This window comes from Lathyrus oleraceus, chromosome 7, assembly GCF_024323335.1.
Source record: "Lathyrus oleraceus cultivar Zhongwan6 chromosome 7, CAAS_Psat_ZW6_1.0, whole genome shotgun sequence".
Lineage (NCBI taxonomy): Eukaryota > Viridiplantae > Streptophyta > Magnoliopsida > Fabales > Fabaceae > Lathyrus > Lathyrus oleraceus.
The window spans coordinates 88,003,179-88,029,355 of NC_066585.1; positions in this window are offsets into that span (position 1 = coordinate 88,003,179).

A 26,177-nucleotide genomic window follows, 5' to 3' on the forward strand; every position below is an offset into this window, starting at 1 on the left:
TCGATCATTCTGAATGATCGTTATCAACTATTGAGCGGGTCTTCACCTCTCACATCTCTAGCCTATTAACTTATCCCACACACGGTACACGTTCCATGAACCAGGTTTGTCAAGGGATTTTATCAAAGGGGTTTTGTCAAGGGATTTTATCAAAGGGGTTTATATGGAATGTCATCGAAAGATTCCATCAAGGGGTTCTGCCAGACTTTTACCAAGGGATTTCATCCAGCGTGATCGAGGCATCAGAAGGGTACTACCTAATTCCCTTAAAATGATCGTACGATCATGGGAATAGTATGCAAGTTTTGCACAAAAGGGTTAAAATTGATCAAAAAGGGTTTCATAAAAAGGTTTCATCAAAGGTTCCATTAAGGGTTTCATTAGGGATTTCATCATATTTTTATCAGAGGGGTTTCATCGGGGTTTTATCAAAGGATTCCACCAGGGTTTCACCATGGGTTTCCCCTAAGATTTTATCAGAGGTTTCATCAAAGGATTCTATCAAGGGGTTCTATCAGGAGTTTCATCAAGGGGTTCCACCAAGGGGTTTCACCAGATTTTTATCAAGGGATTTCATCAAAACTGATTTATCAAAGGGTTTCATTTAGGGATTCTATCTGAAGTTTCATCAAAGGGTTCCATCAAGGGATTTCACCAGAGTTTTTAGAAAAGGGGTTTCATCTAGAGTGATAAAGGTATCACTAAAGTCTAACCCGATTCCAGTACTCTATCAGATGATCATATGAATCGTATGTTAGCTTCACCCAGAGGGGTTAAAACTGATAATCAATGATTAATCAAGGGGTTTCATTAGGGATTTGTCAAAGGGTTTCATCAAGGTCTTATCATCAGGGGTTCCATCAGAAGTTGTATCAGGGGTTTCATTAAGAGTTTCATCAGGGGTTCTACCAGGGTTATCAAATAGTGATCGGGGGATCGTCCGAGTCCTGCACGATTTCTGTGATTTTGGGAGTCATATGCTAGGAGATATTATCAAGGATACATCAAAGTGGGATACCAATGGAGCACCAAGGACTGATCAGTCCTTACTCGGCTCTGGAGTCTATTAATCCCGCAGTCAAAATTAGGGTTTCTCTTTATATTTAATCAGCTCCTTTCTGAGAAGATGAAGACTCTTCATCATCATCATCTCAGTTTAAAGTTTATTAAATAGGGGCAAATGTTGTAATCCCAATTTTGACCACTATTTATTTCTTGCTATTGACTTAAAATCTAGGTTATTGACATGCTCATGACCCTTTATGAGGCATCTAGTAAACCCCAATGACCTAAAAAGTCAAAGAGGGGTCGTTTTAACTTTTTAGTCTCCCTTAGGGATTTGTTTTAATTCGGGGATGTTGCTTGGAACGTAATAATTTGGGGAGTTATGCTAGAGGGATATTACCATTGATAACTAGGACATTTTGTCTTATTAGAACACATTAGTAAAAATAATAATTAGGGAGATTATTTGTTTTAATAGCAGGGGTATAATAGATTATAATAACGTTATTAGTTAAACGGGGATAGATTAATATTAGTATTATTTTTATTTATTTTTCATATTAATATTAAGTTGTATTATTGTTATTTAAGAACAAATTAATATTGAGATTAATTAGATTTAAATTAATTTTTTTATTAATCAAATTATCATTAATTGATATATTATTTAATTATGGTCATAATGGGGTTATTAGTATTATTATTAAGATTATTATTATATACTTGTTTTATTTTGAATAAATGAAATGGTCTAGTTTGTTCCAAAAGGAGTACAAAGAGTTACAAAGGGGAATGTTATGAGTTTGAATCCCACTTTTTTTTACTTTTTAAATCATTCTAAAAGTAAATAATCTTATTTAATTTTTTTAACGTAATTTTACCTATAAATAGAACCCCTTTTTTCTCATATTTTAGTCATCCATAATTTATAAATCATACCCTAAAAAGTTGATGTTCTTCACACTGAAGAACAACAACGCTGAAACCTTAAAGCTCCATCATCATCATCATCATCATCGATCTTTTCTAAAAAGGCACGGGTAAAGAAGAAAAATTGTGAGAAGGTTGGGATCAAAGACGTAAAGAGTAAAAGGGAATAAAAAAATGAATATTATCTTTTCACTTGGAACAATCTCATTCTCGTATGTTGTCCCCTCTTAATACCTCATTTATAGAATTGTTTGAATTATTTATGTTTGATGGATATTTTATTTCGATCTGATGTCTCATGTTTTATTATGGTTTAAATTCGTTATTTAATTCATCAATCAATTTTTTAACTAATATCTTAAGACATATTTTTTATTTAAAAAAATTCTTTTGAATCAATTTTTTTTTACTAGTATGATCAAGCATTTTAAAAAGAAAAAATCTTTTTTGTAAATATTTTTTTAATTACTTTCTTTAACAAATACGATGAATTAAAATAATTTTTTAACATGAATCAAAGTTTTCTTTAACAAACTCATAATATATTCAAATCTAAAAAACTAACACCTTGTTTAATTTTCAAACTCAAACTTTATAATTTCATTTAAGTTAAACCCAAACCATATTTCAAATAATCTAAAACACAATTTCAAACCTTTAAACAAATATCATAAATATTCTTAACAAATATTATAAAATCTATATCACAAATATTTTTTTAACTAACAACATCCTGTTTCAAAACCATGAAATTTCTCAATAAAATACCTACGCTAGATTATACTAAATTGAATAAAACTAAAAAAAATCAAGTTTTAATTATTTATTGTTTATATTAAGAAAAATAAAGTGTGTTGTTTAGTGTCTAACTAATAATAAGATAAAATAAATATCTTATTCCCAAATAATAATTATAATCAAAATGGAATAAAAATACAAAAAAAAAATTGTAATAAGGGTTGGGATTATGGATTAATTTTTAAATGGGTTAATATAAATAATATAAAATAGGGTTAGTTATGGGATGTTAACTAATTTGAAAAATTAGAGTTAATTTATGGAATATAATAATTTAAGGATAAAATCATGAGATAAATGTCTAGGGTTTTAGGAATGAAAAATCGAGGATAAAATCAGGGATAAGGGATATATCATTTATCATTTAATATTTAATATTATCATTTATTTATTTTCTTAAATAAATTAAATATTATATTTTTTGCAAAATAATTAAGGGATAAAATTAATTCATCACACTTCAAAATGTAAGTCCTCTACCCTACTATATTGAGGCATTTTCTTAAAATCAATTACTTCTCCGCCCCCGATGCATGGGAAAATTTTCAAGGGATAAAAATAATCAACAAACAACTTTTTTATACAAGAACTATGGTACTCTGGTCTCTCGCCTAATGCGAAGGTACGTAGGCATAGAGTTGTAAACTCTACCGAGTACGATAATACAAAATCTTTTTGGGTCTCCCATTTGTTTAATTAAAATATTTACTCAATAAAAATATGATAAATAATTAATAATTAATCAATAATCAAGCAAACATCTTTAAGCTTACACTAACCCTAGAATTGAAGGAAGATCCCATTGAATACAATGGAGGTAAGGGGTGCCTAACACCTTCCCCTTACTTAACCGACTCTCGAACATAGCATCTCATCCTTAGATTATAGGTTTTATCATTATTTCCCAGTTCCTTATGAACGAATAAAGGATGGTGGCGACTCTATCATTTTTTCATCTAGAATAGTCATCTGTAGGTTCTTTTGGACCAGAAGGAGGTTGTGTTACAGAAGTTGTCAGAGGAATCTAGTTGTATCCCATAGCTCGCTTCATCCAGTTTTATCTTCTACTTTGTATTTAGATTTAAGGTCAATCTTCCTGTAGCTCTTTGAGCAGACTCTTGAGTTGTACTAATTGACACTTTTCAACTATCTTTGAATCTAAAAAGATTTATGGTTTGATCTGTTTTATTTCTCACAATTTAATGACTATTTTATGCAAATCGACAATGGATGGTTTCATTGAAATTAAATCTTTGCATGCATCCCATTCATTCATACATACATACATTTTTTATCTAGAAAACCCAAAATACAAAATGCTTAAATTTGTCTTCATCCTCTTCAGAAAGACGACGACTCGACATTAGTATAACACCAGAGCCAACAAATAAAGAATCATGTCTCAATTTGAACAAGAGAATGCTGCAACAAGGGATGCTTTAGCTCAATTCCAAGGACATATGGGTACCATTCTGAAGCATCTTCAAGATTAAAGGGATAACGCTTTTGTTGTTAACATGACTGATGCTAATATAGTGACTACTACTGCTGGCGCAACTCTTATTGTGATGGATCCTATTGACCCTGTTGTTCAATCGGATGATGTGACGTAACCTCTGTCTCAAGCTGGTCCCAATAGGTTTGATGTTTCCTACCCATGGGGAATGCCTCATATTTAGCACCCTCAATTTTCTATTGGAATTGTGTTCATGCCATATTAGTCCCTTGTTGCTGCTTCTTCCAATGTGAATTTTGTTGCCTTCCCATGGGGGATGCCTAATTATTACTCTGCTCAAAGGGCTGAAATCGAAGAGATTCCCACTCAGACTTTTGTTCACCCTCCTCCTAGGGTTGCTACTCAAAGGGTACCTGGGATCAATCATCCTAGGTCTGCTGGATATCAACTCTTAGAGGAGATAATCCGTGCTGTTTAAGGTTTCTCTACTCTCTGTTTGAATGTAAGAGAATTATGCTTGGTACCCAATATTGTGCTTCCTCAAAAGGCAAAGTACCTGATCTACCAAAATACAAAGGATTAAGTTATCCTCGCAGTCACATTATCATGTACTGCAGGAAGATGGCTTCCTACATTGATAATGATGAGTTGTTAATCCATTTCTTCCAAGACAGCCTGTTTGTGGCATCTTTGGATTGGTATATGAATCTAGAGTCATGGAAGATAAGGACCTGGAAGGATTTGTCTGACGCCTTTTTGAATCAGTACAAATACAATATGGATATGGCCCATACTAGATTACAGCTTCAGAATCAGGTACAACAGTCTAATGAAACATTTAAAGAGTATGCACATAGGTGGCGCGATATGGCTTTGAGGGTTAGACCTACCTTGACAGATACCGAGATAGTGGACATCTTCAAAGGGATGCTCCAAAGTTTATACTATGAAAATATGATTGGGAGTTCATCTTCCAAATTTGTTGATATAGTGATAATCAGAGGGAGGATTGAAAGTGGTCTTAAAACGTGAAAGATTGTCAGTGGTGGTAACCAGTAGTCTGTTGTAACAGCAAGTGTTCCGGAATATCAGGCTCCCATGGATCTTATGCCATATCTCCCTTATCCATATGTGGTGGCAACCCAGTTCCAACAATCGTATCAATATCAACCACAATATCAACAACCTCCTTGGGCTCAACAACAACATCATCAAGGACAAGCTCCTTAAAGGAAAAACACAAACAATAGAGGTTCAGATCAGAATTGTCGTGGGAATCAGGGGAAGAATCAGAACCAGAATCATGATCAGAATTAGAGGTGCCATTAATATACCAAAATTCCAGTACCGTACTCTGATTTATTCCCTTATCTTGTGCATCTGGGAGCAATCGTTTCTAAGGGGATTCCACCCGCAGTATTTCCGTTTAGTCCAACTCACAACCCCAATGTATTTTGTACCTTCTATACAGTTTATATTTGGCATACAACCGAGGATTTTTATGTGTTTAAAAACAAAGTACATGAGCTTATTGATCAAAATTTATCCTTCACCGAATAAAAGCCAAATGTGAAGGCTAATCCATTGCCTAATCATGATAATCAGGTAGTGAATGCAATTCTTGAAGAAGACAGTACATAAGTGGTCAATTTGGTAGATGATTTAAAGATAACATGGTTAAATATCTTATTAAGCATGCGGAAGCACGGTGTGCTGGCAGGTATGCATGATGATTCTAAGGTGTGCAAGATTGAGCCAGACAGATGTAAAAAACTCAAGGACTGTGTCCAAGAGTTGATGAATCAAGGCATCTTGTAGTTTTCAAGGGATATAACCTTGGGAGAAGTTTTTGTTATCCAAGCGAATTGAGATTGTTTATCGCGAGAAACAAATAGAAGCTCCAATGCAGAAAGTACATGCCATTGTCTTTCATCTTCCCTCACCTTTTCCTTATCTGAATTCTAAGGTTGTACCTTGGAAGTACAATGCAACTACTTTTGTTGGTGGTGAAGAAATTAGTTTTCTAATGCAGAAATCCTCAATATATCAGGTCTAGGGAGGATGACCCGAAGTGTTTGTGTGTTTGCACTGAAATATACTCCCAAGGTTATTCCAATGCCAATAGCAATTTTTGTTCCTCCTCCTCAGGCAGGGGCATCTGATTGTGTTCCCATTATTCCAGTCAGGGCACCTATTTCTTCTATGCCCAAAGGTACTTCTAGTAATTCAGAAGAAGCAACAACTTCTAGGGGGGAGGAAGTGATTAATGAGAAAGATTTGGCTGAAAATATCATTGCCACAGAAGAAGGGTGGGAATTCTTGAAGCTGATTAAAAAAGTGATTTCAAGATTGTCGACCAACTGGGTCAAACTCCATCAAAGATCTCAATCTTGTCATTATTGCTCAATTCAGAAGCTCATAGAAAAACTCTTTTAGAAGTTCTCAACACGGCCCATGTGATACAGGATATCACGATAGATCAGTTTGTTGATGTGGTGGCCAATATCATAGTAAGCAGGTACTTGGGTTTCAATGAAGCAGAGTTGACAACTAAAGGACATAATCATAACAAACTTTGCACATTTTTGTGACTTGTACAGACACTTTAGTCTCCATGGTCCTAGTTGATACGAGATCTTTGCTCAATGTATTTCCAAAAAGCACATTGGGTCAATTCTAGTTTGAGGGACCGGAGATGAGGGCTAGCGCTTTCATTGTATGAGCTTTTGATGGATCTAGGAGGGAGTTCATTGGGGAAGTAGATTTTCCAATTTGTGTGGGTCCCCACAATTCCATAGTTACTTTCCAAGTCATGGATATCCATCTCGCCTATAACTACCTATTAGGAAGGCCATGGATTCATGCAGTCGGCACCATAACTTATACTCTGCATCAGAAGTTGCAATTCATGTGTGAATACAACCTTGTCATTGTTTGTAGCGAGGAATATTCTATGATCAGTGAGTTGTCTTCCTTCCGATATGTTGAAACTGAGGAGGGAACAACTGAAGTTCCTTTCTAAGGTTTGGATTTTGAAGAAATTAGCTCCGCCTCTGTCAACTAGAGCCAATCAGCAACCATGGTGCTATCATCCTCCAAGAGTGCTAAGAAGACTATTGAGAATGGTCATCTCCCGGGTTAGGGCCAGATTTTGAAGGTACTTAAGAAGCATGAACGTTTTAGTTTTAGTTATCGTCCTACTTCCCTACATCTAGCTGCGAGGGGAGGTAAGAAGTTTAACCCAATCAGGTTTAGTAGCGCAAGCTACCAATTTGATCCTTCTATAGTAGTAGTAGTAGATGGTGCAAACTCCAGCCAACATACAGTTGTAGCGGTGTATTCGTCACTTTATGATTTATTGACTAAATCAAAAGCAAAGCATATAAAGATAGAGTCGCCACCGCACTTTTATTTATCCAAAGGAATGGCTAAAAAGCGAACAAAAGCCTAAGAAGTTTTACACATAGAAAACTAATAAAAAGGTACAGAGATCTGGATAAGGGGGTAATTATGCAAAGGGAAGGTGTTAGGCACCCAATGCATCCTAGGTACTCCTAGGGAACCCTTTTCACAAATTGTTGCAAAAGATATTGTTTATGAAAATATTTATTGTGCAAACATTGATTGGGAGGATGAGAAAATAATATACAATTTTTATTATTTTTGTGTTTGGATGGATAACCATTGCCTACGTACCTTTACAGGATCAAAACCTCGTAGTTCGGCTAAAAGATTTCCAAAAAAGTAAGTGGATTGATTTTAAACAAAAGCTTTAAGGTCTTTCATTATCCACGGGAGAAAACTCAACCTATACAACCACAAGTCCACCATGTGAGAAAAGCTTCAACTTGCTAGTGAGGGACCATGCCCTATAATAAGCAAGGAAGTCTTACAATTCAATCACTAAGGACAAAAGGTGAGATTCACATCAACCACTAAGATAATTGAGATCTATGGCTAATGTATGAAAACTTATTAAGAAGTGGACAAAGGCCACAAAACAATTGAATGAGTGGAATTAGTCAATTAGAATTATTCACAAAAATGAAGTCAAAGTATGATTAGAATTCAATTCAAAAGAGGTATTATGAAAATGAAGTTTGAAAATCAGAGGCTTAAGGCCTAGGTTTCTAGTTTGAAAACAGATGAAAATGTTTGCACAAAGTTTTCTGGTTTGGGTTAACATGCAAATGGAGGTTTAAAGAACAAAAAGGGTGAGAGGTTAAGGGATGTAAAAACTTCTTAAATGTTCACCTCTTAAGATCATATGTAGATGATCCAAGTGATTCCTTTGGAAAAGGCAACAAGTGATAACAAATAAACAACATAAATGGAAACCAGATGCCAATCAATGGACTTACACCAATCTCACAAAACAAAGATGGATACCAGATGCCAATCTATGGACTTACACTAATCTCCCAAAACCAAAATGGATATCGGATGCCAGTCAATGGACTTACACCAATCTCACAAAACAAAGAGAACATGGATACTAGATGCCAATCAATGGACTTACACCAATCTCCAAAGAATGATCATAGGAAACAACTGCCAATAGTTGGACTTACAATTGACTCCTCACAAGAAACAAATAACAAATGCAATAAGCAAGAGGAAACAAGTTGCCAATAAATGGTCTTACACTCGACTCCAAGGAAATGGGATGCCAATCAATGGTCTTAGTCCCAACTCCTACCAGATCAAAGGAAACAACTGCCAATAAATGGACTTACAATTGACTCCTCCATGGACAAAACAAAATGTCACAAAGCAATGAACAATGATCATGAGATGATATACAATTAATGTTCAAAGATGAAAGCGATGCACAGAAGCACACACAAACAATTATGCACATATGGGCAAACAAACAACAAGCATTCAATTAGCACACACTATACACAATCAATAGGCTCAAGCAAGGTTAGGCTTTAGAAACAAGCCAACTGGAATGGGGTATTTTGAGCTCTTAACCCTAACATTGAGAGTTAGGGTGAAGCAGATGAAATGGAAATGAGGGTTATGCCTCATAACTCTTATCCCTGGCCTGGGAGAGCTTTAATCAATAGAAAGTGTGGGAGTTCAGAATGAGGGAACTCTTCTCCACAAATGATGGACTCTATAAGATCTTGGGTTCTTATTCAAAATGCATCAACACATGGTGTGAGCAAAGTGAATGACACAACTGAATAGCAGGGGATGGATTACACATCCCTTTTATCTGCCAATTGCCTCTTAAGAGGACTTTACCTGCTTGGCACAAAATTAAACAAACAAAAACATGGCCTCTTAAGGAGGGCTTCAGACAGGTGCCTGCCAATAACAGCAGGTCTTCCAGACTACATGAAGAATAGGGATTATACCTAAGTGGTATGCCAACCACAAGCAAAGCAAAGCAAAGTTCAAATGAACTTAAAGCAACTTAGGTACCTCTTGAAGAGCAGAATCTTGGAAATGCACGATCCATAGCTTGTAATGATCCAAATCTACTTTATAACACTTGTAATGATGTTTGATGAAGAAAAGGAAGCTTGAAAACGTGTAGATCTAGATCAAAATAGAATTTCCATCTTCAACTTCATGAATTTGATACACTTGGTTCTTGCACGAATTCCACAAATCAATGCTTGATCTATACTATTTCAGTACCAGTGAACAAGAATATGAATTAAAATTGCAATGTTATTTGGAAAAAATTTGAATTATGAATGAGAGAAAATTTTGGAGGGAGAGAGAATTTGGATCTTGAAATGGTGAAAAATGATTAACCTCCTTCAAATTCTGTTAGATTTAGGTATTTATATGAAGTCCTAATCACATTGCTAATCCATACTTAACTTGGTTAATTAAAATAAGGTGTTTTGCAAAAAATCAAAAATGCATGGTGCATGGCCTAATCCCACGTGAACAGTACCATTCCCTTGATCAATTACACTTAAAATCATTTTTTAAACACAATGGCGATGATAGAAAGTTCCCATGATGCACCATTTTTGAATTTTGCAATTTCCCTCCAAAAAGGCATGGATATGCAAATGATCATGTGTTAACAATTCATGCAATGTAGTGAATGTTTTGAAAAGCTCATGTCATGAGAAGCAAAATGCAAAAAGAACCACCAAATTTGGAGTTATGGATCAAAAGATATGGCCATTTGAAGTTCCATGCACACTTGGCAATGATTGGATCATATCTCCTAAACCATTCATCAGATGTTCATGATCTTGGTCTTTTTGGAAATGGGAGAGAGAGATCCTCAACTGTCATGTCGGACAAAATTTCATTTGAAGCTTATTTGATGTTGGAAAGTTGACTTGAAGTTGGATCAAAAACTTGCCATTTTTGGAAAGTTGAAATTATAGGTCATTTTCCATTTTTGGAAACTTTTGACTTGACTTCAAATTCTTCAACCTTGATCTTTGGTATGATGAATAAGCATGATTTGGACATGAATGGGATGAAGAAACTCAATTTCCACCCTCAAAACCCATAGTTGACTTTTCAGTTGACTGCATTGGTCCTTAGATAACCTGAAAATGTCCTGATGAATTTGGGGCCTCAACCACTTGGGAATTTGCTCCAAAATGAACCTATAGCTCACATGAGCTCCAAATAATGATCACATGATCCATATCTCAAGAAAATACCATCTGCTCTTTGTACCATGAATTCATATGATGCCTTGACCTGTTGACTGCTTAAGCTGCAAGTAACAAAGGTTAATGACATATTTTTGTACATTTTTGGTTAGTGATTAAAAGAAAAGAAATGATATACAAGTGCAAGCAATGCTTGGTGATCAAGAACCACTCTCAAAGAGATCCCACCCACAAGGAAGGAAGCCAGGTGTCTAATGATCCTTGAGGCAATGCAATGTTATGATATGATGCCATGAGGGATCTTAGGGACAAAATTGGGGTCTTACAGATGCCCCTATTTAAGGTCATTCTAGCCGGAGAAGTGAAGGTTAAAATCTTCATGTCGACGCGGTAGAATGGGCTTAAATAACAATAATGAGACAAATTTTGGTCCCTAAGAGACCTCATGATGCAGATGTATGCATGTAAAACAAACAAACTCTGTGGAGATATAGGTCCACAAAGAAGAAAAGACGATCCATCAGAGTAATACACTCACCAGGAACAGAGACTCTAACAGGACTCTCATGGGGATAAGAAAAGAAATGCGTGAGCAAGACACGACCCTGAATTAGGGAAAACAAGAACTAGACACTGCGCGAGCAGAACACGACTCAACTAGAGACTCTACTGGGAAGTAAAGGACTCAAACTGGGGAAAAGAAAAATGTTTCCAAAGGGAACACATCCAATGGAAAGACTCAAGCTGACTCAACAGCGCGTGTACTGGGGAACAACACCAATACAGCAAAACTATCCACAAAGGATACTTCGGATGAAAATTCGGACTCGGACTGGGGAAACATTCACACTGAACCTCCCTGCCAGGGAAAATTGCATATATTGGGGAGACAACGCCAATATAGCAACAGGGTAAAATCACAACAGAAACTCCACCGGGGGATGTCTAACAAAGACTCTCCTGGAGAAAATCTGCAAGATGGGGTGTTACCGGTTACTGGGTAACAAGCTCAAAGAGACAAGTGATCTAAACACCGGTTACTGGGTGAAAGAACAACAAGCTCAGGAAGAATGAATATCTAAGACCGGTATAAGGGTGAGAGATATCAATCAACCAAAACATCTGAGAAAGACCTGAAAAAGGTATATCAACTCAGGAAAATCTAACTCCACAGGGGACCAAAGTCATAATAGGGAGCAAAAAGGAAGGAACACCAGGGATACCGGTTACTGGGTATATAATAGGTGACCAACCAAAGGCGTGAATTGGTTTTTACTGCCAAAACACTCATCATCCAAAAGGAGGGCTTGAAAAAGCAAATCGACTTACAGGATGGACATTCGACTCCGCAACGGGAAAACGAATCTTACTCAAATGGGGAAGGATAAAAGGCTTCATCCAAAGAGTGCATGAGATATATTATCCATTACCGTCAGAACGTGGATAGTATACTCGCATGAGATATATTATCTATTACCGTCAGAACATAGATAATATACTCGCATGGAAGGAACACCAGGGATACCGGTTACTGGGTATATAATAGGTGACCGACCGAAAAGAGAAACAATCGTTACCAATAACAAATAGGATAGAAGAAAGATAACTCGTTGGGGATAAATTGCAAGCATCCGGCAATTATCCAGGAGACATATCACCGGTTACTGGGAGATACGCTCAACAAAGGGGGAGAAACAAAGGACATTCGATCCCGAAAAAGGAACACGAATCTTACTCGACTGGGGAAACACAACAGGTTTCGACTGAAGAGTGCATGAGATATATTATCAATTACCGTCAGAACGTGGATAGTATACTCGCATGGAAGATTATCCACAACCGGTTACTGGGTAAATAAAGGATAAATCAACCGAAAAGAAAGGCATCGGGATACCAAAACTAGGTATATAATGATGACCGATCAAAGGGAGCAACAGTCATTACCAACAAACGGGTAAATGAAAGAGGACTCACCGGGGATGTATTGATAAAAATCAATGATCCGGGGAACAAATCACTGGCGAACGGTGAAAGGATCCACTGAGGATAAAATTGCTAGCATACGGCAATTATCCACAAAAACTTGCTGGAGATACAATTGCTTACTCAGAGCAAATGCCCAGAAGGGAATATCAACATCGAATACTGGATGAAGATAACCACAAAGAGTAACCATCATCGGTTAGGATGAACAACAAGGTTAACTCTGCAAAGGGGAGAACAAAGGATTTACAACTACCGAATACTGGGTAGAAGACCAAAGATTCTGGCTGAAGAAACAAGAGGTTTACCACTACCGACTACTGGGTAGAAAACCAAAGACTCAGCTGAGGATAAAATTGCTAGCATACGGCAATTATCCACAAGAAAGCACAGACTCCGATAGGGAGACAACGACAACAAAGGATTTACAACTACCGAATATTGGGTAGAAGACCGCAAAATCCACCATCAACCAGGATGAACCACAAAGGTTACCTCTGCTAGGGGAATAGAGATAGGACTTACAACTACCGGATACTGGGTAGAGGGCCAAAACTCTGATAAGGATACAAAAGTAGGGTTTACAACTACCGAATACGGGGTAGAAAACCAAAGCCTCTGCGTGGGGAGTGAAAGGATCACAACTCCGCACGGGAAAACACAAATAGGGTTTATAACTACCAGTTACTGGGTAGAAAACCACAAATAGCTGGAGAGCAAGAAAATAGGATTTACAACTACCGAATACTGGGTAGAAACCAACGACTCTTGCTGAGGAACAAAAAGTTCACAACCACAGATTCCACAAAAGGGGGAAAAAGGTATACAGGATTTACAACTACCGGTTACTGGGTAGAAAACCAAAAAGATAGGACTTATAACTATCGGTTACTGGGTAGAAGGCCCAAAAAGATAGGACTTATAACTACCGGTTACTGGGTAGAAGGCCCAAAAAGATAGGACTTATAACTACCAGTTACTGGGTAGAAGGCCCAAAAAGATCCGCTGGGGATAAGATGAACTATTGCCGGTTATTGGGCAATTTATTCATTTATTCCACAGGGAAGCCACGAGACAGTTAAAAAAAAGGCCAATTCAGGATCAAACCAAAAAGGCAAACTGAATCAAGACTCGTCCTAATGAGGATATAACTCAATAGGGAAAACCCATCCCAATATATGTGTTGGGAGGAAACGGCAACAACCGTCATCCACGAGGATATATCTCAGTGGGGAACTACAGAAGGAAAGACAGACACTTTCTGCTTATGGGGCTGACTCTATATTGAGAGATTAAACACCCAACATCTGCTTGGGAAGATCTACTGGGGAGATCTATATCACCAATAGCAGGAGATAACAAACAAAGATATATGGCAACAAATGCAACATGAATATCTAAATGTTGAAAGTATGCATGAATATGCGTGATTTATGTTTGATGAATGCTGACAAAACAAACATTTCTAACACAAACAGGTCCAGGAATCAGACGCCCGGTACTACACTTCTAGAGGAAAAAATCCCAAGAAAACCAACTAGAAAGCCAATCTGCTGGAGATCTGAATGCCAAAAAGCAAAGATCTACTGGGAAAATCAGAGATATCAAGAAATCACAAAATCTCTGAGTGACGGATCATCAATCAACCCAACTGGGGAACAAAAGTCCACAACAGGCAGAAACTGCCACAAAAGCAACTCTGTTGGGGAAATGGAGAAATCACGAGATTTCTGCAAGGGATCACCAGTCTCAGCTGGGAAATAGGAGTTTGCTGCATAGGCAAGAACTTCTACAAAACAGACCACTCAAGCAGAATCTGGCCGCACAAGCAACTCTACTGGGGGTACTGTCAGCAACTCCATTGAGGATAAATCCACTGAGGGAAAACAGATCACACAAATAGATTCTGCCACACAAGCCACTCTACTGGGAATCACAACATCAGGAAATCGCCCAAATCTCTACAGGGAGGAACCATCACAGGTATAATCCACCACTACAAAACTACCGGGGATTTATCTGAGAGAGAGAAGGAGAACTGGGGATCAACCACCAAGTACCGAACCTTCACAAAATACCACAACTGCTGAGGAGGCAAGAATCACTGCTCTGCTGAAGGGAAAAGAGGTGACATACTCAACAAGCACTCTGATGGAGAGATAACATAGATGAAGTACATCATACCAACAACTCTTGCTGGCAATTTCACTGAGGAAACGACGTAGTACTGGGGTATCAACCTACCGACTATCGAATCTTCCAAAAGGAAAGCACCCATGCCGGGGAAAGAATGCTGCTGGAGAGGAAAACTAAAGTTTCCAACAAGCACTCTGCTCTGGGAACACAAAATCTCAACAGAAGCTCTGCTTGGGGAACAACCCCAACAACAATCTGGAGAAAGAGGATACAACCATGCCAGGAAATATGAACAAATATCTTACCCTGTTGGAAATCATGCCACCCTTGGGAGAGCACTGAGAAATTCTTAAGTATCCTTTCATCATTGTGAATGTTCACTTTGTTTAAAAACAATTTTTGAAATTTTTTTATTGTTTAAAACAATGACATTTTATCAATTAAAACATGCAAAACATTTGTTGAATTGAAACAAATAAGAGTGCAAATAATTGGATAAAAGCTCAAATTTATTTGATGGAATGGTAGCCTGCAAATGGCAAGACTCCATAGATCTGTACAAATTTGAAATCGGTGATATATATTGGAAGAGGGCTACATTGAACATAATGACCATTTCTCTACCAATTTGAATCCGATGTATTCGAAGCTTCAGTTGACGACGAATCAAGAATCTCTGACGAAAAGACGGCTGCAGAACAGAAAGTCTAGTCAGGATGCAGTTACTTGCCAAATCCCTAATTTTTGCCTAGATTGCCCCAGGGTGAGGTACTCAATCTAGCGGGATGCAAATATTCTTTTTTCATGTCTCTAACTTTTGCCTGGATAGCCCTTTCGGGTTTTCCACCGAGACGCTCATTTTTGCCTAAGCCGCCCTTTCAGGTTTTCAACTTAGCGAGCTATTCTGTTTTTATTTGCTCTTTTTTTTTAGGCAAAGTATTTCTTGACTGCATCTGAATTCACAGGACGAGTGAAATCCTCCCCATCCATTGTTGTAAGCATCAAAGCACCGCCTGAAAAGGCTCTCTTGACAACATATGGACCTTCATAGTTTGGAGTCCACTTGCCCCTGGAATCGGGTGCGAAAGACAAGACTTTCTTGAGCACAAGGACACCTTCTCGGAACACACGAGGCTTGACCTTCTTATCGAATGCTTTCTTCATTCTCTGCTGATATAATTGACCATGGCACATGGCAGTCAATCGCTTCTCTTCGATTAAATTCAACTGGTCATAACGACTCTGAATCCATTCAGCATCAGTCAACTTGGCTTCCATCAAGACTCGCATTGATGGGATCTCCACCTCTATAGGGAGAACAGCCTCCATGCCGTAAACAAGAGAAAAAGGGGTTGCCCCTGTTGAAGTGCGGACAGATGTACGATATCCATGCAAAGCAAATGACAGCATCTCATGCCAATCTTTGTACGTAACTGTCATCTTCTGGATAATCTTCTTGATATTTTTATTAGCAGCTTCAACAGCCCCATTCATCTTGGGTCTGTAGGGAGAGGAATTATGGTGTGCAATCTTGAACTCAGCGCACAACGCTTCCATCATCTTATTATTCAGATTAGATCCATTATCAGTAATGATCTTATCAGGAATACCATAACGGCAAATCAGCTGATTCTTGATAAACTTCACGACCACCTTCCTGGTCACATTAGCATACGATGCCGCTTCAACCCATTTGGTGAAGTAGTCAATTGCTACGAGAATAAACATGTGTCCGTTGGACGCTTTCGGTTCAATCATGCCGATCATGTCGATTCCCCACATAGAGAAAGGCCATGGTGATGAAATCACATTTAGAAGTGTCGGAGGAATATGAATCTTATCCGCGTAAATCTGACACTTGTGGCATTTCTTCACATATTTGCAGCAGTCAGACTCCATTGTCAGCCAATAGTAGCCTGCTCTCAACATCTTTCTAGCCATGGCATGTCCATTGGAATGAGTACCAAATGAACCCTCATGGACCTCAGTCATCAACAGGTTTGCTTCGTGTCTATCCACGCATCTGAGCAAAACCATGTCAAAATTTCTCTTATACAGCACTTCACCACTGAGGTAGAAACTGCCTGACAACCTTCTCAGAGTTTTCCTATCTTTCACAGATGCCCCAGGCGGGTAGACCTGGTTCTGGAGGAAATTCTTGATATCAAAATACCAAGGCTTGTCATCATTCACTTCTTCAACTGCAAACACGTGAGCTGGTCTATCCAAGCGCATCACGGTGATGTTGGGAACTTCATTCCAATACTTGACTACCATCATAGAAGCAAGTGTAGCAAGAGCATTTGCCATTCGATTATCCTCTCGAGGAATATAATGAAAGTCAACTTCAGTAAAGAATGTTGAGATCCTCCTTGCATAATCTCTGTATGGAATGAGACTTGGCTGATTCGTCTCGCACTCTCCCTTGATCTGATTGACAACCAGGGTCGAATCACCATACACATCAAGATGCTTGATCCTCAGATCAATGCATTCTTCTAATCCCATAATGCAGGCTTCGTACTCAGCCATATTATTCGTGCATTTGAAAGTTAGCCTTGCTGTAAACGGAATATGTGTGCCCTGAGGAGTAATGATTACTGCCCCAATTCCATTTCCGTACGGATTTACAGCGCCATCAAACACCATCGTCCATCTAGAACCAGGTTTTGGACCTTCATCAAGTGTTGGCTCATCACAATCTTTCATTTTCAAATATAGAATCTCCTCGTCTGGGAAGTCGTACTGAACAGACTGATGATCTTCAATCGGCTGGTGGGCTAAATGGTCAGCCAAGATACTACCTTTGATAGCTTTCTGAGCTCGATACTCGATATCATACTCAGATAACAACATCTGCCAACGGGCAATCCTCCCGGTTAAAGCAGGCTTCTCGAAGATGTACTTGATTGGATCCATTCTGGATCTAACCAAGTTGTATGATTTATCATGTACTTGCACAAACGCTTAGCGGCCCAAGCCAAAGCACAACACGTCTTCTCAAGCATTGAGTATCGAGACTCACAATCAGTGAACTTCTTACTCAGGTAGTAGATATCAGATTCTTTCTTTCCCGATTCGTCTTGCTGACCGAGTACACAACCCATCGAGTCTTCAAGAACAGTCAAATACATGATCAGAGGTCTTCCTTCTACAGGCGGAGACAAGATCGGAGGTTCAGACAGATACTCTTTGATACTGTCGAAAGCTTTCTGGCAATCCTCGGTCCAATCATGAGACTGATCTTTCTGGAGGAGCTTGAATATCGGCGCACATGTGGCAGTCATGTGGGATATAAATCTGGAAATATAATTCAAGCAGCCAAGAAAACCTCGGACTTGCTTTTCAGTTTTGGGCGCAGGCATCTCTTGTATTGCTTTGACCTTTGCAGGATCAACCTCAATACCTCTCTCACTGACAACAAAACCCAATAACTTGCCAGAACGGACTCCAAATGTACACTTGTTCGGATTCAGACGAAGCTTGAACTTCCTCAGACGCTGAAACAGCTTCAACAAATGCTCAACATGTTCAACTTCCGTTCGGGACTTAGCAATCATATCATCAACGTAGACCTCAATCTCCTTGTGCATCATATCATGGAACAAGGTAGTCATAGCTCGTTGATACGTGGCTCCGGCGTTCTTCAAACCGAAGGGCATCACTCGATAACAGAATGTTCCCCAAGGTTTGATGAATGTTGTCTTTTCCATATCCTAGGGTCCCATCTTGATTTGGTTATATCCGGAAAATCCGTCCATAAACGAAAAGACTTTGAATTTAGCTGTATTGTCTACCAACATATCGATGTGTGGTAGAGGAAAATCATCTTTTGGACTAGCTTTATTCAAATCTCTGTAATCAACACACATACGGACTTTTCCGTCTTTCTTGGGCATAGGCACAATATTGGCCACCCATAGAGGATATGTAGAAGTCACCAGAAACCCCGCATCAATTTGCTTCTGAACTTCCTCTTTGATCTTCACTGCCATATCAGGATGAGTTCTTCTGAGTTTCTGCTTCACAGGCACGCACTCAGGCTTCAGAGGCAGGAAATGTTGCACAATATCTGTATCTAGACCCGGCATGTCTTCATACGACCAAGCAAAGATATCGGAATATTCTCGTAGCAAACTGATCAACCCCTTCTTGACAGACTCTTCAAGGAGTGCCCCAATCTTCACCATCCGAACACAATCTTCAGACCCCAAGTTGACTGTTTCCAGATTCTCAAGGTGCGGCTAAATGATCTTCTCTTCGTGCTCAAGAAGACGGGTAATCTCATCAGGAATCCCTTCAACATCATCTTCCTCTGCTTCGAATACAGGGAATTCAAAATTGGGAGATGGCGTTGGATCATTATGTTCAATGGGTTTTAGAATCAACCTGCATAATGATTTTGGATAATAAAAACTTCAGAATTTAAACAAACAAATCATTATGCAGATGAAAAAATTGCTTTTATTCTTGTTTTTTAGGGTTTTTTATGGTCACCGCTTTCATGCAAAAGCAAAAAGTGAAAACAAATGGAAAAACAAATGTTTAACATGAATTTATTGAATGAAATATCATTGTATATATGATGCCAACAATGTCATCACTTCTCCTTTTGGCGTAGGAGAAGGGTTTTCAAACAAAGTGAACACATTACGCTGACTTATGAATGACCGTAGGAACATCTACAGGGACCCAATTGTGGCAGATCCCGCCAGGGATGACAAAATTGCCAGTATCCTCTACATCCTCTTCCAAGATAGCAGCAGCTTCGTCAGCTTGATCGGCGTGGATGAAACCTCCACTCTTGAACAGCCCTTTATCATTGAAGACCCCAGAAGAATAGCCAATGCCAGCCCGGGACTTGTTATCTTCAAGCTCGATCATCTTTCCTAAACCAGCAACTGCACCACATTCAATGGCCAGTTTTGCATCACGATAGGAAGCAAATGAAGGAGACTTCTTCTCAATTGGCTCAGCAATAGATAAAGCTTGGAAAGGCATTCCAACTTCATCCTCAGCATCAATATATGAGAAAGAAGATAAGTGGCTAACCAGGAGAGCCTTTTCTCCCCCTACCACAACCAGTTTCTTATTCTTAACGAATTTTAGCTTCTGGTGTAGGGTGGATGTCACGGCGCCAGCCTCGTGAATCCATGGTCTACCAAGGAGACAGCTATAAGATGGGTGGATATCCATAACCTGAAAGGTAACTTGGAAATCACTTGGTCCAATCTTGATTGGGAGATCAACTTCCCCAATCACGGTCTTACGTGACCCATCGAAAGCTTTCACAACAACACCACTCTGCCTCATGGGAGGCCCTTGATATGACAATCTAGAAAGAGTGGATTTCGGCAATACATTCAAAGATGACCCAGTGTCCACCAGCACGTTGGACATGGCGTCGCTCTTGCAATTCATGGATATATGTAAAGCCATGTTGTGGTCTCTTCCCTCCTCAGGGATATCAGCGTCACAGAAACTCAAAGTGTTGCAAGCAGTGATATTTGCAACAATGCTGTCAAACTGTTCTATAGTGACGTCATGATCAACATAAGCTACGTCCAGAACTTTCTGCAGAGCCTTCCTATGGGGTTCTGAATTCAGAAGCAAAGATAACACGGAGATTTTGGACGGCGTTTGTAGAAGCTGGTCTACAACGTTGTACTCACTCTTCTTGATGAGCCTTAGCATCTCATCACAGTCTTCATTCACAATGCCACTAGGGCCAACAGAAGAAGTAGGAGTCTTTTTTACAGAGGAGGGTTTCACAACAGCAAGTGCCGGATTCGGAGGTTTAACAACATTCCCCACCAGACGCACAATAGAATCAGCCTTAGTCTGCGACTTCGGCGCTGAAAACACACGACCACTACGGGTCAATCCACTAACATCAGCGATATTAACAACGAAGGATGAAGGCAACGACACTTCTTTCCCATCTTCCAACGCAACAGGATTATAGCGGAAGGGAATAGCTTTATCAGATGAATAAGGTACAGGACCTGCAGGCTTGATCACCAAAGAAGGAGAGACCTTCTGCTTGCTGCCATCATAACGGATGACAACAGGCTCAGGAATCTTGAACACAGGAGAAATCACATTCACCTCTGGTTCGTCTTCATCAACATTTCTGTTCTGAAGAATCTCAATAGTCCCATCATCCAACAGCTCTTGCAGCTCTCTACGCACTTGGCGACAACCCAGACGATTGACAGAGCAGATACGACATTTGTCATGGTCGTGCTCCATATGACTGTAATCACACAGCAGACGATGCAACTCGACCAATGATTATCGAATATGGCTTACATATTTGACTTTGTATTTGCCACGGCAACCCTGGACCATGTTAACCGACTTCCCATGCTCGGGCAATGGGTTCTTCGTAACATTAGGGCCTGAGTCCTCAAAGCTCAGAATGCCGCATCTCATAAGGTCTTGAACCTTAGTCTTCAGTGGATAACAGTTGTCTACATTGTGACCCGGAGCACCGGAATGATAAACACAATGCTGGTCGGGCTTGTACCACCACTGCGGGTTAGCAGGTACAGCCGGAGGCTCTCTGGGAGTAATCAGTTTCCGCTCTATTAAAGAGGGATATAGCTCTGCTATATGACATCGGAATCGGATCGAAAGTGATCTTCTTCCTCTCATAATTCGTATTAGCCTGATTACTGTTGCGAGGCTGATAAGCCTGCTGCTGAGGGTGATGCTGTTGTTGATACTGTTGAGGTTGTTGATTATGCTGATATTGCTGATTGTCACGGAAGACAGGTGCTATGTGAGCCACCTGGTGCTGACTGCTGGCATGACGCACAGGCTTCCTCTTGGCAGAGGGTCTTTTGGGTTTATCATGGGATTGCATAGCATGTGCCTCCCCATCTTTCTTCTTAGCAAACGCCCCATACCACTTGCTTGAAGAGCCTTCATCCTTGGATAAACGTCCTTCCCGGACTCTTTCCTCCAATCGCATTCCCATGTTCACCATCTCGGTGAAATCAGAGGGAGCACTAGCGATCATCCGCTCATAATAAAATAAACTAAGAGTCTTCAAAAAGATCTTAGTTATTTCTTTCTCTTCCAGCGGAGGAGTAATCTGAGCTGCCAGCTCTCGCCACCTTTGGGCGTATTCCTTAAATGTCTCTTTGTCCTTTTGGGACATGGCTATGAGTTGATCACGGTCGGGAGCCATATCCATATTGTATTTATACTGCTTGACGAAGGCTTCGCCAAGATCGTTGAAGGAACGGATGTTTGCACTATCTAGGCTCATATACCACCGAAGAGCTGCATCGGACAAACTATCCTGAAAATAATGAATCAGCAGTTGATCATTATCAGTTTGAGTAGACATTTTCCTAGCATACATGACCAGGTGGCTGAGCGGGCAGGTGTTCCCCTTATACTTCTCAAAGTCCGGGACTTTGAATTTGACAGGTATCTTCACACCGGGAACCAAACAGAGTTCAGCAGCAGACTTGTCGAACAAATCCTTTCCTCGAAGGGTCTTCAATTCCTTGCGGAGTTCAAGAAATTGGTCATTCATCGCGTCCATCTTCTCATTAACATCTGGGCCCTCAGACGGCTCAGAATGATAGATGGTGTCGTCTACCCTGGGAATGGCATGCACGACAGGAGGAGGCATTGCAAGGACCGGGCTAGATGCCGGCATGGAAGCGAATGTTGGTGCAGGAATGTCAGGCATAAAACCAGGAGGCATTCCCCACGGAAACCCGGGTGGCATGGCTGTTGGCACAAAATGGGCACTAGCAGCTGGCACAGTTGAAGAAGCAACCTCAGATAAAATAGTCCTCTGGGGAGGAGTTGCAGGTGTCGGAGACGTTTGATTCTGAGCAGCTAAGAACTGCTCCATCAGAGCGCTCAGTCTGACGACTTCTTCCTTCAGCTCACGATTCTCTTGTTCAAGTTGATCCATAACTCTTGCAGAGTTAGCTCTGGTGTAGTACCGATGAGTCAGCTTGTCTTCAAAATAAATGAAGAGCACAGAGTTAGGCCACAGACAAGAAGACTAGAACAACACCTGTTTATGCGAAATGATGCATGCAATGTTCGTGCATATGACTTGTTTTTAATTTCAAGGAACTTTAGGGTATTATTTGCAATTTTTGAATATTAAGCATTTATTTGCATATGGAAAATATCTCATCAAATATATTTGGACAAAGATGTACAGCATTGTCAATTATTACAAGAGAAAAGGAAAATAAACATCCTATGGATCCCTAGGAGCTCGGGATGCCGGAAGATAAGCTGCACGAAGCCTCTTAATCTCTCTCTCATATGCCGCTTCCATATCTGCCTTATCTTTGGCGAGTCTGTCATACCTCCTTTTCCAGAACTTGGAAGACTGAGGAAGTAGAGAAGTCCAAGCATCATCAGGATCATCAATGACCTGATGTTCGAGAAACTCGATCATAGCATCTTTGTCCTTGATTTGCTGAAGCAACTCTTCTCTTTCACGGATCCAGGCACGTGAAAGGTCTTCTTCTCTCAACTCCTCTACGCCTTGGTTAAGGAGGGTTGAAGGCCCAGCCACAACCAACGGTGTAGGTCTCGGATAATCATAAGGCATGAGATACTCAGATGCTCTCTTCCTCACCCAAGCAGTGTATGGCTCCAAAGCAATGCAGTTCTTCGGACCTAATTCACTTCTACCCTTCTTGTGAATCTTGCGCCAAGTGCGGACCATCCTGGCTTTTAGGCCTTGGGGATCTTTACCCTCCTGGAAGAACACACCTTCTAACAGAATGTTATTAGGTTTATCCTTTAGGGGGAACCCAAGTTGACGTCGTGCTAACGCAGGGTTGTAGCTAATCCCACCACATGTACCAAGAAGAGGCACATTGGAGAATTCACCACAAGAATCAATGATCTGGACACCATCATATGCACGATCATACCAAGAGATATCATCATTAGTGAGAGACATGAATCTCGTAGACCACCGTAGACATCCCTTGTTCTCCTTGAAAGCGATCGTCTGAGGTAAGTGAGAAATAAACCACTTATACAACAGAGGCAAACAGCACATAATAACACCACCACCCTTCACATTCCTCAAATGCAAAGAGACATAGGCATCACCCAACAGAGTCGGAACGGGATTAAGAACCGAGAAGATCCTAATAGCATTCACATCCACAAATTTGTCGATGTTGGGGAACAATACCAATCCATAGATGAGAAGCACAAATATGGCCTCAAAGGCATCCTCACTCATGGCCTTCCCATAAACGGTAGCTTGAGCGATGAGGAACTCAGAAGGGAGACCTTGAAATCCACCTTTGGTAGTCATATGAGCTTTAACCAAGGATTCATCTATGTGCAACATGTCAGCTATCTCTCGAGAAGTCGGAATACTCTCTAAGCCACTGAACGGCACCTGATCCAGAATCGGAATACCCACAAGATGAGCATACTCCTCCAGGGTAGGCAACAGCTGAAAGTCTGGAAAAGAGAAGCAGTGATACAGAGGATCATAGAACTGAACCAGAGTACTCATCAGTCCTTCATCAACCTGAGTAATCAGCAGAGGCAGAAGCTTCCCATAACGAGCTTTGAAACCCAAGGGATCTAATGCATAATATGTCAGATTCCTTAACTCTTTCAGATCGGGTTGTCTAAAGTTGTACTTCTTGTATGCCTTTTTGGTCTTTCCATATCTGAAATTTTTTGCAAATAAACCCCTTAAGTTCCTTGAAAATTTTCTTTTTATCTGATGATATGGATGCGGATGAATGCATGAATGCAACAATCACACTCAAGGATCAAGCAAAGCACACCAGACAAAGGTCATGGGATGGTTCGTATTATCCCTAGTATCAATCATCCATTTTGGTGGATTATGGTTTACACCTTATCGGCACCCAAGTTCCATTGATATTAACGATATACGAACAGTTCAACCATCCTTAATATCAATCATCCATTTTGGTGGATTATGGTTTACACCTTATCAACACCCAAGTTCCATTGATATTAACGATGGGTGAACGGATCAACCATGAATCACGGGTTTGTTGTGAGTCACGAGCATGGAGTCTCGGTTAAGAACCACCCAAAGGGAGTGTACTATGGTTTAAACCTGCCAAACATGTTCTACTAGAGGTTCCCATAGTCATCATCCCATCTTTCGAATATTATCGGAGGAACGAATACTCGTATTCCAAAAATATTCTCAAGAGAGACTCTTATGAGTGTAGTATCGCGTAACAATCGCATCAAATCTTACATCTGAACGACCTCCGCACTACGTCCTAAAAATAGGCCAAGATGGGCTTGGTAAACTAAGGTCCTTGGCTTCTAAGGCACATGATTGGAAGAATAATGCCTAACCACAAATAACTTGTGTGACATTATTAATCCAACATGACCTCCACCAAGTGAATGGGCTCGCAAGTCAACTTGCTAAGGAATAACTCCATACAAGTCGATGAGGCTATGCCATTCTCCTATCATAGGGTGCACTCGAGTTCGGGTATAGAACTCATCTCACAGAGATCACCAAGCAAGCAAGCAATTGACATATCAAGCAAATCAATCATTACAAGCAATACAGTAATCCCAAATTGCACAAAAATATGTCATAAACAATATATCACAACAATTGTGAAAAGTTGGCAAACCCACTAGGAAATCAGATTTTCCCCAGCAGAGTCGCCACTTTTCTGTAGCGGTGTATTCGTCACTTTATGATTTATTGACTAAATCAAAAGCAAATCATATAAAGATAGAGTCGCCACCGCACTTTTATTTATCCAAAGGAATGGCTAAAAAGCGAACAAAAGCCTAAGAAGTTTTACACATAGAAAACTAATAAAAAGGTACAGAGATCTGGATAAGGGGGTAATTATGCAAAGGGAAGGTGTTAGGCACCCAATGCATCCTAGGTACTCCTAGGGAAACCTTTTCACAAATTGTTGCAAAAGATATTGTTTATGAAAATATTTATTGTGCAAACATTGATTGGGAGGATGAGAAAAGAATATACAATTTTTATTATTTTTGTGTTTGGATGGATAACCATTGCCTACGTACCTTTACAGGATCAAAACCTCGTAGTTCGGCTAAAAGATTTCCAAAAAAGTAAGTGGATTGATTTTAAACAAAAGCTTTAAGGTCTTTCATTATCCACGGGAGAAAACTCAACCTATACAACCACAAGTCCACCATGTGAGAAAAGCTTCAACTTGCTAGTGAGGGGCCATGCCCTATAATAAGCAAGGAAGTCTTACAATTAAATC